Consider the following 13,760-nt stretch of genomic DNA (forward strand, 5'->3'; position numbering starts at 1 on the left):
GCGGAGATGAGTTTCTTTTCTCCCCAGAACCGCCATGGTTTATTACATGCAATTTGTTCTTTAACTGCTCTGCAACCAATGGGGACTCGTGGAACATATCTGTCCTCAGCTCATTGTCCACCTACAGTACAGGCCAAAAGTTTGGACACACCTTCTCATTCATTGTGTTTTCTTTATTTTCATGACCATTTAAATTGGTAGATTCTCACTGAAGGCAACAAAACTATGAATGAACACATGTGGAGTTATGTACTTAACAAAAAGTGAAATAACTGAAAACATGTTTTATATTCTAGTTCCTTCAAAATAGCCGCCCTTTGCTCTGATTACTGCTTTGCACACGCTTACATTTGCATTTAAGGCATTTGGCGACTTACAACGTGCTTCCATGTTACCATCACTCTCTACAACATTCGCAAGATTCGGCCTTTTCTATCACAACAGGCTACGCAGCTCCTCGTCCAGGCAATGGTCATCTCCAAACTCGACTATTGTAACTCTCTCCTGGCTGGAGCCTCTGCAGTCACCATAAAACCACTCCAGATGGTCCAAAATATGGCAGCCCGTCTCATCTTCAATCAGCCAAAATACACCCATGTTACACCTCTTCTCACCTCCCTCCACTGGCTGCCGGTAGCTGCTCGCATTGAGTTCAAGTCCTTGATGCTGCCTACAGGGCTGTAAATGGAAGTGCCACCTCCTATATCAACACACTACTAGCCAGATACACTCCTGCACGCCTTCAGACAAATCTAACACTTACACACGCAGATTCACACACACTGCACAAAATAAATAATAAAAAATAATCATTTTTTTTTTCTTCGCCGAGCATGCTCTTTGCTGACAAGTTAGGCCTTGTCAGGGCTCTTAGTTTGTAAACTCAAAATCTATAGAAATCAAACAAGAATTGCTGGTGTCTTCCTCCTGTGAGTCGCTTTGGATAAAAGCATCTGCAAAATAAAGTAAAGTAAAGTAAAGTAAAGTATGCATAAGTCAGACAATAAGAAAACTACAAGTTAATCTAAATATTCTCTAAAGAGGAAGGTCTTGAGCTGGCGTTTGAAAGTGCTCAGTGACTGAGCTGTTCTGACCTCGAGGGGAAGTTCATTCCATCACCGAGGGGCCAAGACAGAGAAGAGTCTAGATGAATGTCTTCCTTTTACCTTCAGAGATGGAGGGACCAGGCGAGCAGTACTGGAGGCTCGGAGTGTACGAGGTGCAGTGTGAGGTGTAATAAGGGCTGTGAGGTAGGATGGTTCAACTCCATGTTTGGCTTTGTAGGCCAGCATCAGTATTTTGAATCTGATGCGTGCAGCTACTGGGAGCCAGTGGAGGGAACGTAGAGGGGCGGTGTGGGAGAATTTGGGATTGGCATTCTCTTGGCATTCTCTCGATGAGCTAGTCACAAGGGGTTGTTACCTGAAATGGTTCTCCAACAGTCTTGAAGGAGTTCCCAGAGGTGTTTAGCACTTGTTGGCCCCTTTGCCTTCACTCTGCGGTCCATCTCACCCCAAACCATCTGGATTGGGTTCAGGTCCGGTGACTGTGGAGGTCAGGTCTCCACTTTTTGTTAAGTACATAACTCCACATGTGTTCATTCATTGTTTTGATGCCTTCAGTGAGAATCTACCAATGTAAATGGTCATGAAAATAAACACATTGAATGAGAAGGTCTGTCCAAACTTTCGGCCTGTACTGTATATTAAAACAAGAAAGAGTCTGTTATTTAGTATTTTACTGGAATCATACTACAAAGGTCATGCATTTCTTAAAGAGACAGAATACAACTTGCAAAATGAACCTTTGTATTAAATGTGGTGCCGTCCCGTTCCCAATGATGGGAGCAGGTTGGTGAAGGGCTGAAGTGAGGGATGAGGAGTGTACCAGGAGAGACACTGAGTGGTGCACTGATGAGACTGCCTGCCATTCACTTGTGAGCAGGAGAGATTTAAAGCAGTGTGGGAGCCGAAAAGGTTGAATACTAGCTGTCAAAACGCAGCAGGAGCAAACCATTCTGGTGCGAAGATGATGTGAACCATGTGTCACCATTTACCCTCAATTCTCTGAAGGAAGTGCCGTAATTGAATTAACTTGAAAACAGTCAAGGCTGTTTCATTGCCGCCATTACGGTTCACTGTGCCTTCTTTCAAATGAGAACATGGTAGTGGATTTGAGGACACCTAGAAACAAATAATGAAGGAAACAGTGCTAAAGAATCCACCACATCCATCACCATCTGAAGACCAGACATCCACAGCCAAACACTCAGCTGAGCAGGATGATAACTTCGGGTCCGGAGTGTTGAACTGAGCATGCAGTGCAGCTGCGATAAGAGGACACCCTATATGACATTACACTGATCACCATAAATCAACACGTTTCCCACTAGTACACAGCGAAGCACTCATCCCCATCACAGTCACTCCATAACAAAAGTTACCACATAATAATGGCAGATAAGTCATGAGAAACCGTGCCACTTCCGACATGAAATAAATACAGTAAAAGACTCAATGAAAAAAAAAAAATTATTGGTTTCTTATGCTTGTATTTTTATTTTGCTGCAATACTAAAGAATGGAGGCTTAACCCCCCTACACCCCTTACCAATTACAGGCATGCACTTAATTGCTTAAGACACCTCGCCCCTGAAGACTTTCACGATGGACAGTTTCAGCACACTCCACTTCAGGGCTATTTAATAAATCACTATCAAATGCAGATTTCTAAACTCGTAAACTTTTTTTTTTTTTAAGTGAAGTGATTGTCACATGTGATGCACAACACACGGTGCACACAGTGAAATTTGTCCTCTGCATTTATCCCATCATTTACATTTACATTTACAGCATTTATCAGACGCCCTTATCCAGAGCGACTTACAATCAGTAGTTACAGGGACAGTCTCCCTGGAGCAATTTAGGGTTAAGTGTCTTGCTCAGGGACACATTGGTAGTAAGTGGGATTCGAACCCGGGTCTTCTGGTTCATAGGCGAGTGTGTTACCCACTAGGCTACTACCACCCCATCACCCTGAGGCACCCGGGGACCAGTATGTGGGGACGGTGCTTTTCTCAGTAGTACCTCAGTGGCACCTTGGCGGATTGGGATTCGAACCGGCAACCTCCTGATTACGGGGCCGCTTCCTTAACCGCTAGACCACCACTGCCCCAAACTGTTCGCTCTCCAAAGCTGATTGAAGCAGATACTTTCCCTTTTGGGTTCATTTCGGAAAATAATGGACAGTTCAGGATACCTGCTCAGGAAAGCTAGTAAGAAAATGAGTTGAGGATTAGCAGGGATCGGGTCAGTTTGCAACTGCAGTCTAGACTCTTGAGAATTGTTTGTCTTTGTTCATATGTGTTAACCCAGGACAGATTAGGCCTTTTTTTTTTTACCTAATCTGAGGAGTATTTAATATGGACTGTCACGCCTTGTCAGTACTGCAATCACACAGCAAGTGAAGATTTGAACTCCATTACACTGAAGATGTTAAGAATAATAACTACACTGGATATAAACATACCAGCATCGGTGAATATGAATAATAAGTTCAGTTGTAATGGATGCTAAGCCACACTTCTTTTTAATAATAATAAAAAAAGAGCATGTTATGTTGTGTGAAAATGGTCTTTGCCTAAATCTCTGCACCATTAAAATCTTCAGCTCACTGGAAAAATTCGGATGCAGACAGGTGGGGGATCTTATGGAGGACTCTAACACTAATTTTGGTAGTGCAGTGTAAGGAGTATCTAACTTTGAGGAATGCAAGATCTTTTTTTTTTTTTTTATCTTTCCCCATTTCCAGTTCAATTGCCTGATTTATTGTTAAGTCCTTGCCACAGACACAAGAGCAGCTTTACACTGCTGGGGGGGGGGGGGGGGGGAGGTGGGGCAGAGTTTGCCAAAATGTAGTTTTGGAGGGACATATGGCGTTTTAATACAGGGTGTAAAATCACAAGATTTACTATAAGATTGTAAAAGCTGTGTGATGCAAGGAAACCGCCGGCGTGTGTGATTATAATCGGCGTGATGGTAATCACATCTAAATCCCGCATGAAGAATGACAGAAACTCTCCAGATGAGAAACGGAAACCGAGGTTTTATTGAATGGGCAGAACCAGGCAGAACAGTGCTTTTTTTTTTTCTTTTTTTCACACGCCCGCATAACACTGAGAAACCAGAACTCATGCCATCAGGCTGCAAGAGGGGATACGATTTCGGCTTTAAACTGGATATTAAAATCATAAAACATGCTGCACACACTACACACCCGCAGAAGCGTTCAGTCAATCAGAAGCTGAAGGAGCACGAAGCACGATGCATAAAACCTGGCTTCCTCTTGTGGTACTGCACACGACACACACGTCTTGTGGACAGGAGCCCACGCACACAGTGTCACCAAATCGATAAGCTGTGAAATAAATAAGACGACGTTTAGAAATGTTTCGGCTTCACAGAATATAAACACTTCAAACAATCCAAGTAGTAGAAACATTCAACTGCTTCGCGGCGTAGAAAACACAAGAACGAACAGAGAAGTATTCAAGAAAATCTTCAAATGTCAAAAACAGACTCAAAAACAACTGGAAAAGGTCACCGCTACAGCGGACACCCAACGGCGGGGACTGCTGTCGGAAACGTATTTACAGCGAGCTGAGTGTACGCTGCGCGTAGTAAACAGGGATTTTGGCACGAACATCAGAAGCGAAGCCGCGAGAGTCTCGCAGGCACCCGTTGAAATCTCGTTCGGTGTTTCAATGCGCTCCGTGGAAAAAGGGTCCATGCACGCGCTCGCCAGGCGGGGGGAACGGGGGCTTTTCTTCATTCTGAGGGGAGGATCGCCGTCGGTGACCGCAGCCGGCCTGAAGCGAACCGGCGCGCCACCAGCAGGGATGTTCGGGGAGCATTCCGTCTGCGTCCGGGCCTCCTGACTCCTGCGTCCGCTGTGGTTTACAGTTTCTGCTCGGCAAAATAAAGGGCTTCACAGAAACCAAAGGCCTCTGAGCCCGGCAGCCGGGCCCCTCAAGACGAACCTACACGACACACAAGGCCCAGGAGGGAGCCGAAACTCAAACCTGTCAGGGTCCCACAAATACAGTCTCTGATTGTCAGATATCTGGGATCGTTCCAGGGAGGATTGTCTTTAACAGGCATGGAAAATGATGGGGTTAGAAGTGAGGCCGATGCCTTAAATCAAATTTTACACTTCTGTCCCTGGCGCATGGGTGGTTCCGCAGCAGGTGCTGTCAGTCGGGTCTGGCACTCGGGCCCGGGCTGAAGAAGGTGCAGAGACGATGAGGTGGAGGCACTGGTTTCCCTTGGGAAATTCCTGTTCTTAGAACAGACAGAGAGAGAGAGAGAGAGAGAGAGAGGTGATTAAACATTAATTAGTGCCTTTTAACACGTAATGGATGTTATGACATCATATTACACACACATGAAAGGACATTTCCAGCATTTCAAACAAAACCACATCCAGACATGCACCAGGCGTCACACCTACAGGCCTGAAACAACACATCCTAAATGACATCCCAGCATCTCAGGTAACATCTTGCACCACAACACACAGAAAACATACAGACAGACAGACAGACAGACAGACCACTGTGTGCATGTGGTATAATGCGTGTTTGTTCTCTTGTTCTGCACCAGCCCTGCACTGTGCATGGAAAGGTGTGTGTTCATTAATGGTGGCACATTTCAGACTTTCAGACGGGTCTGACAGTTTGATAGAGGTTCCCTGTTCTTTTAAACAGAAATATAAACCCTTAATGAATCTTTATAGACCTACAATGGCAATACAAAGATGAGAAAAATGTTGATGAAAAAAACATAAATAAAATGTAAAAAATCGTTTTGAGTAAAAGGTATATAATATTTATTTGAAGCCATGCTAGAAATGTTTAAAGCTTGTGAAAATGTAAATGAAATGCTGGCAACAAAATTTTACCTTTATTTTACACAAATAAATAGTCAATTAGTAAATTGTCGGGTGATTCCTACTAGAATAGAATTCCTCTTGCTCTTCTTAATGGCCATCATGAAGCTGGTTACGATGATGCCAGTGAGGTGGCTCTATGAAGCAGAGTTTAGTCGCTTAGGAGGTATGATTCCACTATTAGACTCTTCAAAGTAGCGTCTGTCATGGTGATCATGGAGTCGGTGTGTCCACCATTTGACTGGGAGTAAGTAATACTGAGAAAACCACAACGCGGCCACTAGCACACACATTTAACACGCGATACCGAACCAACTTCAGGACACTGCGCTGCACGTCTGCTCCGCGTCTTTTACATCCTGCTCCTAAATTTGTTTGCCTCAGCACATCTTTTCTTTTAATATCAATCTAGGGAGACTCCCCCCCCCCCCGCCCAGCTGACCCTCTTTCACTCCCCCCTCTCTCTCGGCCCTGCTCTCTTTGCTTTTAAAGCTGCTTTATTGTCGTGCAGATCAAAGCGGTGGCATGTGACATCTCGAACCGTTTCAACTTTTACAAGACGGTTGGGTTGCAGCTGCACACAAGAGATGCTCCCATCTTTTGTGAGGAATATCATTCTGTAGAAAGAGAGTAATCAGACACTTCAGCTTTAGTCAGGCCGCGCGGCGCACTGAGCATATGTCTGGTACAGTACGCTCGGTAAAGACCCTCCATTGTGCAATTCCCATTGTCGGCGCAGGGAACAGACGAGGGAGCGCAGCGCTGGCAAACGCAGGCGCGGCCATAAACCCGTTAAAGAACAGATCGATAAATCAGCGGCCCCCACTGCAGACGTCTTCCTCCAGCTTTATTCCGCCTTCAGCGGCTCGGTATGAGCTGCGGCACGGCTAATCACATCCTGATGAGTGCTATCTGAACATCAGTGGAGGGTTTGAGGATTGTTACTGACTCTGTACACATACCCGGCTGCATTAGGTCCGGCTAAAGAACGCGAGTTAAGCAAACAAAAAGCACTCTGTCCCAAATGGGTGAATTAAAAAGAAAAGGTTTTCTTTGGGGGGCTTTTGGTTTACAGCATGGCAGCTTCGTCTCACTGGCTCGCTGCACACTGACATGGGGCCAGACCTGCTTGTTAAAAAGTGTTAACCATGTTTGGCATTAATGCAAACATCCAGCGCCCTATAGAAGCACCTTCCCTCTTCAAACAACACACAGCCGTAACGTAGGCCTTTCTTTCTTTCTTTCTTTCTTTCTTGCTTTCTTGCTTGTTTTGTGATGCAGAAATGGAAGGACGGAGGAGTTTATATGTTTATGTGTGTGTGCACTGAACAGCAGCTGAAATTTGCAGGGGCTGAGAACCTCCATTTCCTGGTGCGGCTCTCCCTGCGATCGGCCGATGGCCCGGTTGTCCAGAACCATCCATTAAGGGGCATAAATAAATAAACAGCCAGGGTAATTAAATTGGTGCCATCATTTGTTATGCAACCGGAATGTTGGGGGAGTAAGGTAAGAGGAGGGCTGGACGTGGTGGTGGTCGGGGATTTTGCTCAGGTTTCCCTTTTCTCTGCCATCTCAGCTGAAATTAATGATTTTGGGGCCCAAGAATCAACAAATAAGCCGGGGGCCCAGCGAGTCTAAATGGAACAGGCCTGAGACGAGTCTGTCCACAGCGTCCCCCCGACCCACCTCACCGACAGAGAACAGAGCAAGAAAGACACTGCAAACGAAATACGTTGAGAAAAAGAAAAATCACTTTTTTTGTTAAGTGAGAGAACAATAAATTGAGGCAGAGGGAAAGAAAAAAGAATCTGTAGTGTGAGGGTAAAGGCATCCTTTATCCTTACAAGAATGAACCGATTGGTAGTTGCTAGTATATTTTTTGTGGGTTATTTCTTTCACATAAAAGATGCTTTTATAAGCAAATCCTACAATGTGTGGTGCCTGATTATTTACAGCCCTCATGCATGCTCCATATTTGGATTTAAACATCACTAAGGATTTTCTGTTTATTTATGAGAATCCTGAAGACATATTTTACCTTACATCACGTAGCTCTGTGCTAAGCGCCAATGAGATATTTCAAAGGTGTTATGTAATACTTCATACTTCATGTTCATATTTATCCATCTCCTGCACATATCACTTTATGTATATACATAACTTATTTGACCTGTATCCTGCACTTGCTGCTTATTGCACTTCTGGTTAGACCTAAACTACATTTCGTTGCCCTGTACTTGTACATGTGTAATGACAATAAAGTTGAATCTAATCTAATCTAATAAGTCACCAATCGAAATTATTGAACAATCTATTCAAAGTTTCTGAAAATCAATCTGCATCTTTGGTTTGGAAGCAGGAACGGTCCCAGTGTATGTGATGGGATGGGTGGTAGTAGCCTAGTGGGTAACACACTCGCCTATGAACCAGAAGACCCAGGTTCAAATCCCACTTAATACCATTGTGTCCCTGAGCAAGACACTTAACTCTAAGTTGCTCCAGGGGGGACTGTCCCTGTAACTACTGATTGTAAGTCACTCTGGATAAGGGCGTCTGATAAATGCCATAAATGTAATGTAAATGTAAATGGATGTCCACTTACGGTGGACACCAGAGGTAGGAGGGAAGAGATGGGAGCTTGCGCTATACAGCAAATGGTCCAGATTGAGAAGGTGTGTGGGAGGCAGCTTTCAATCAAACTCATTTCGATTTCTTCTTCTGCCTGACAGTAAAAATAACGTACTGTACCTCCTCTACAGCTGCAGTGCGTACCTGTGCACATTTTCTTCGCTCCTATTTATTCCACTTCATATCTGCTATCAGATTTATAACAGTGTGCTGCATCCCGTCCAGCTTTAGCTGCATACCATCGCTGGTCTCGCGCAGTAACTCATGATAACATCAGTCTTCCATACACAAACAGGAATACACCAACTCTAAATTTAGGCCCCCTGCTCCGAAAAGCTGCGTATTCCTGGCCGTCCGCTTCTAAACAGCACGCCTATGGTCACTCAGTAACTCAGCTGTGTTTGAGTTGAGCGCCGCTGTCCGACCGACCCGGACGAAGACGAATTCTGCGGTGACGCCCCCCACCCCAAACCCAGAGCCTTATAAAGATCCGCCGCGCATCAAACGCACCGCGCTATTTAAACATGCGAAGGTGATCTTCAGTTCACTGCACATCACACACAGAATACGGAGGAATTATAATGGAGAACACATGATAGTCCAGCACCAAGAGTCTCACTGTGGACAGGCATGGTCACTCAGGCACCGTTCATTGAACGGCAATATCAAAACGTGTTTATTACACGTTACTAAATATCTTTGAGTTCACAGACCAGAGGAGGGAAGATTGAGAAGTTTGATAAAACGTTTTAAAAAGGGAAAAAATAAAGGCGGAGGCTTGTTGTAGCTTGTTTGGTTCTGTACTCAACACACGGGTATGGTGTTCAAGCCAATATTGATCAACCTTGATCCGCCACCGTACAACACAGTTCGTGATTCACCTCCCTTCCTACTCGGTTACTTCTCTGTACACTGTGCCATGGTTTGTCCCGCTGCTGTCGAGTAAGGCGGTGTATACGTGTGTTTGTGTGTGTGCATGCACGTGTGCTGGGCCAGGCAGAAATGCGCTTCCTCCACAGCTGCGTGGCTGTAATTGCGGGGCCGGCGCAGGTCGGAAGATCTGAGGGTGTTAATCACATACTGAGCTGCTGGTGCTGGAGAGGAGTACCCCCCAGCCCACAATCAATGTTTCCCCTCTCTCTCTCTCTCTCTCTCTCTCTTTCACAGGTACACGACACACACGCTCGGTGCTGGAATGTGGCAGCCTTCTTTCTCACAGACAGGAGCTGCCGGGTTTGGTGTTAGATGAGCGAGAGTCTTCTGTACACCGCCTAATTATCCAAACAGACAAATGAATGGGCTCTTAGCACCGGTGTGTGTGTGTGTGTGTAGTGTCTTCTCAGCAGCAGCAACACACTTTTATGTTTTGTGTTGTGTAAAGTCTAAATCAGTTTTTTATTTTTTTTTTGGGGAACGCAACAAATGCAATGCAATGCAACGCTGATCAAACCGAGAACTCATTTAACACAATAAACATTCAACCCAATACCTAAAATAAATTTTGATGTGGTGATATCTATGATTCAACATGTATCTATGATTCAATTAGATACTTGTCCAGTACCTGGTCATTTCTGGACTACTGCAACCCCACAGTGGCTGAAGACCATACACCCTCTCCAGAAAGCTGCTCCAAGAATTACAGCAAAAGTTCCAAAATGTTCACACACTGCACCTCTGTTATGAAACCTGCACTGGCTTCCTGTGGCTGTTCAGAACACTAGCTTTTGCCTTCAAGGTGATGAATTGAACTGCCCCTTCCCATTTCCCTGCACTGATTAAAAAGCGCGTCACTCCTCGTCCTCTATGAGCATCAAGCACTTCTCATCTTGAGCTTCCTCTCATCAAAAACGCAAGACACGCGTCCAGTGAATAACGTCGTGGAACCAACTTCATATTACGATCACAAAGAGCCTCCTGCCTTCATGCGATGATTAAAGACACACCTTTTAAAGGAGTATCTACTGGATTAAATAAACACAATTTCTTAAGTTTTTTTCAATGTAAGGTTTGTGGTAAGTCGATGGACTCAACAAAGCACTGATGCACGTAGATCTGGACAAGAGGGCCTGCTAAATGACATGAATGTAAATATGATTCACAGCTACCCTATTCCACATTTGATGTTGGAGATGATAATTTTGCAAAGAAAGAAAACTTGAAGATTACAGCTGAAGGATACTTAAAGGGGTATTTTTGGGAAAGTTTCTGTATTAAATCACAGACAATCTATCTTTGTGTTTATTTTGTCAGTGGATGAATACAACAGGAAGGGCTTATAAATCAACCAGAATGTGGAAGTTGGGCAGTGGTGGCCTAGTGGGTAAGAAAGCAGACTCAAATCCCCACACACTGCTCCCCAGGCACCTTTCATGGCTGCCCACTGCTCACTAAGGGTGATGGGTTCACATTTCATTGTGTGCTGTGTGTCACAAGCTGTCAATCATTCCTATAATTTCTTTGATTAATTATACTTTATAATTATTATTTTATTTATTGCATTTTCAGTAAATAACCATTATAGTCTATTGTGTTATGTCAGCACCTATACACACATACACAGCCATACACATATTCACAACATAAAGGGACAGACTGTCTTAGATATCTACACACAAAGACACACACACTCTTAGAGGTATACATTTACCATTTACTTAGTCACATACACTGTCACACAAAGACACACACACACAGGACCACCTATGGATTTTTGTTGAACTTGGTTCTTTCACTACCAATTATGTCCACCCTTCTTTTTTTAAACGTCTAAATTTAATTACTGGCACTGAGTTTTCTCTGCTTGACCCAGCAAAGAAACAAGTGAAATCAGTCATTCTGTTGGAATGGGGGCACCTAAACCTAGCCAAACTCTCTGAGACAGAACAGGGAGTCTTGAACCCCACTGCTACTGCCAGAAATACTCTAAATACAGTTAGCACAGACAGAAGAAACCTCTTTGAAAATTTCCCCACTGAGTGCACTAAAAAATCAGATAAACAGTCAGCCGAGGCAGGGAAAGCAACTGAGTCCATCTGAAGGCTGCAGAACGTACGCGCTGCCACAGACGAGGTCAGAGAGAGACCTGGCGGTGGCAGAACCTGTGCCAGATGACTTTAAACACTAACCAGACACACACACACACACACACACACACACACACACACAGTTCAGCTTTTTACCATCTCACAGATGAGAGTCAATAATCAATAAGTTGATATTTTATTCATGTTGTTGTTAATGTGCGTAATTGAAAAAAATCATCACCTAGTTACTATTGCAAAAGAAAAACAAATCAGATAATGAAAGAGTGCAGTTGTTTAACACATGCATATTACAGAATTCATTTGAGTTAATGTATTCAGAATTCAGCGATCACTAATTATCCAGCTCTGTGACAGTGGAATGTAAATGAAACTGGGCAACTTGGTGAAGTCATGACTGGTGATGGATAGTGGAAGGGTCCAAAAATAAACGATTCTAGAGGACTGAGGCGACTCCCTGTGGGAATGCCAGGATCCATTCTGGTGTTACCTCAGCTTGCAGCCTCAACTGAGGTGACACAGCACCCATGCCCTGAAACCGCTGATGGCGGCGCGTGAGAGCTGTTGCATCATGAGTAGGTCGACAGCAGGTGTCTTGTCTGTGAATTCGGCAAGAAAATGCAATGGTAGTCGCTGTATTTCCCACTAAGGAAAAATAACCTTCTGCAAAGCAAACTGTGACATGTGTCTTAAATATGTCCTTTCAAATATGCATGTGTAGGTGGACAATTTCGAATGAATTATGTTTAGAATATTGAAACAGAAGATCATAGCACGCCTAGCGTGTGTTTTGGTTTGTTAGAACGTATTGATTTATTGCAAAGTAAGTATTTTAAAGGGGCGGCTTCACAAGCAGACTCTTTCCCTCATTGCTAATGATGAAGCCTTTAATGCGTTCCTCCATGCCCTTCCCCACAGAGAAAGCGTATCCCTGTCAAACAGTTCAAAAGCTTTTCTTTCTTGCTTGCTTGCTCTCTTTCTTTCTGTCTTTCTTTCTTTCCCTCTTCTTTTGTTCTTTCTTGACTTTTACAACTTCCTCCTGGTTGGGGCTGTAGCTGTAACCCAAACAAAACTCCATTTTTCAGTTATTGGCCCTGCTGGCGTGTAACAGAGAATCAGCTAATTATCCCAACAGCTGTTTTCACTCCAGCTTTATGTAAGCAATACCTGCCTGATCTTGGGAGCACAATGGCGGCCTTCCTGCTCGCTCGCTCGCTCGCTCTCGCGCGTCCACACACACACACACAGCTCTCTCCATCCATATAACCATTCTTTGATGTTCAGACTAAACTGATGTTTGACAATAAAAACAAATCCACGTAGAGAAAAAAATGGAGTTCAGGGACAGGTAATGTTTCAGCTCAGGTTCTGATTGGCTGTTACAGAATGGTAGGGGGTAGGGCAACTCACATCACTTCCTTTTTATGGGCAAACACTTTCTTCATGAGACCACCCCATCACCAGTGTGTGGTTCTGTGCTGACAGACAGGTTTGTACATTACAGCATACAATGTGCAGGTCCAGCTCAGTGCACACACACACACAAGGCAGCAAAGTCCCATCACTCTGAAGGATGTGTGTTGAAAGAACCCCCTTCTCCCACACCAACAGTCCTCACGGCACTCAACAGGCACACCACTAGGGGGAGATCTGCATTGACCGTAGCAGTTATTAGATGCACATGTGACACACGGTAAAGTCACATAACACACAACAGGTCAGACTGAACCCATCCATTCATGCACAGAATTTTCTGCTTTCATCCGCCAGAAGCCCCACCGTCTCCCTCTCCCTCCCTCCCTTCTTTTCTCCCTCCTGTCTCATCCTTCTTTCAGCTTCATTTTTTAACCCCCGTGGGAAAGTCCTGGTGTGTGTGTGTTTGTGAGAGATATGGTGGTAGCCTCTTTCTTGCCAAGGTACACCAATTAATAACTGATAGGGGTGGAATTTGGTTCTAAAACTCCTTAGCATGCTGCAGGTTGTTTTGACATCTTCCCTTCTTTCTCTCTTACACACACAGGAAGAGGAATCAATCGAAACATGACTTCATGAGTAGGGTGTGAGGGTGAAGCTGAGCAGCTCGGTGCAGAAGTTTCATGCAGCTGCGGGTTTCGCCTACAGTAATCCTACCTGCATTTAATGC

At 44.4% G+C, this 13,760-nt stretch overlaps 1 protein-coding gene across 9 annotated transcripts in view; it reads right to left on the reverse strand.

The window, feature by feature from the left end:
* Window positions 1-4,083: 4,083 nt before the first annotated feature.
* The window catches only part of LOC114798682 (ERC protein 2), a 159,880-nt gene continuing 150,203 nt past the window's right edge, over window positions 4,084-13,760 (reverse strand). For 8 of the 9 annotated variants that reach the window (XM_028994581.1, XM_028994575.1, XM_028994580.1 and 5 more), the window contains one exon: window positions 4,084-5,338. The gene's annotated coding sequence lies outside the window, so the exon portion shown is untranslated. The remainder of the gene's footprint in view (window positions 5,339-13,760) is intronic. The other variant, XM_028994574.1, reaches the window with a different exon arrangement.

This window comes from Denticeps clupeoides, chromosome 10 (assembly GCF_900700375.1).
Source record: "Denticeps clupeoides chromosome 10, fDenClu1.1, whole genome shotgun sequence".
In the NCBI taxonomy this organism is placed as follows: domain Eukaryota; kingdom Metazoa; phylum Chordata; class Actinopteri; order Clupeiformes; family Denticipitidae; genus Denticeps; species Denticeps clupeoides.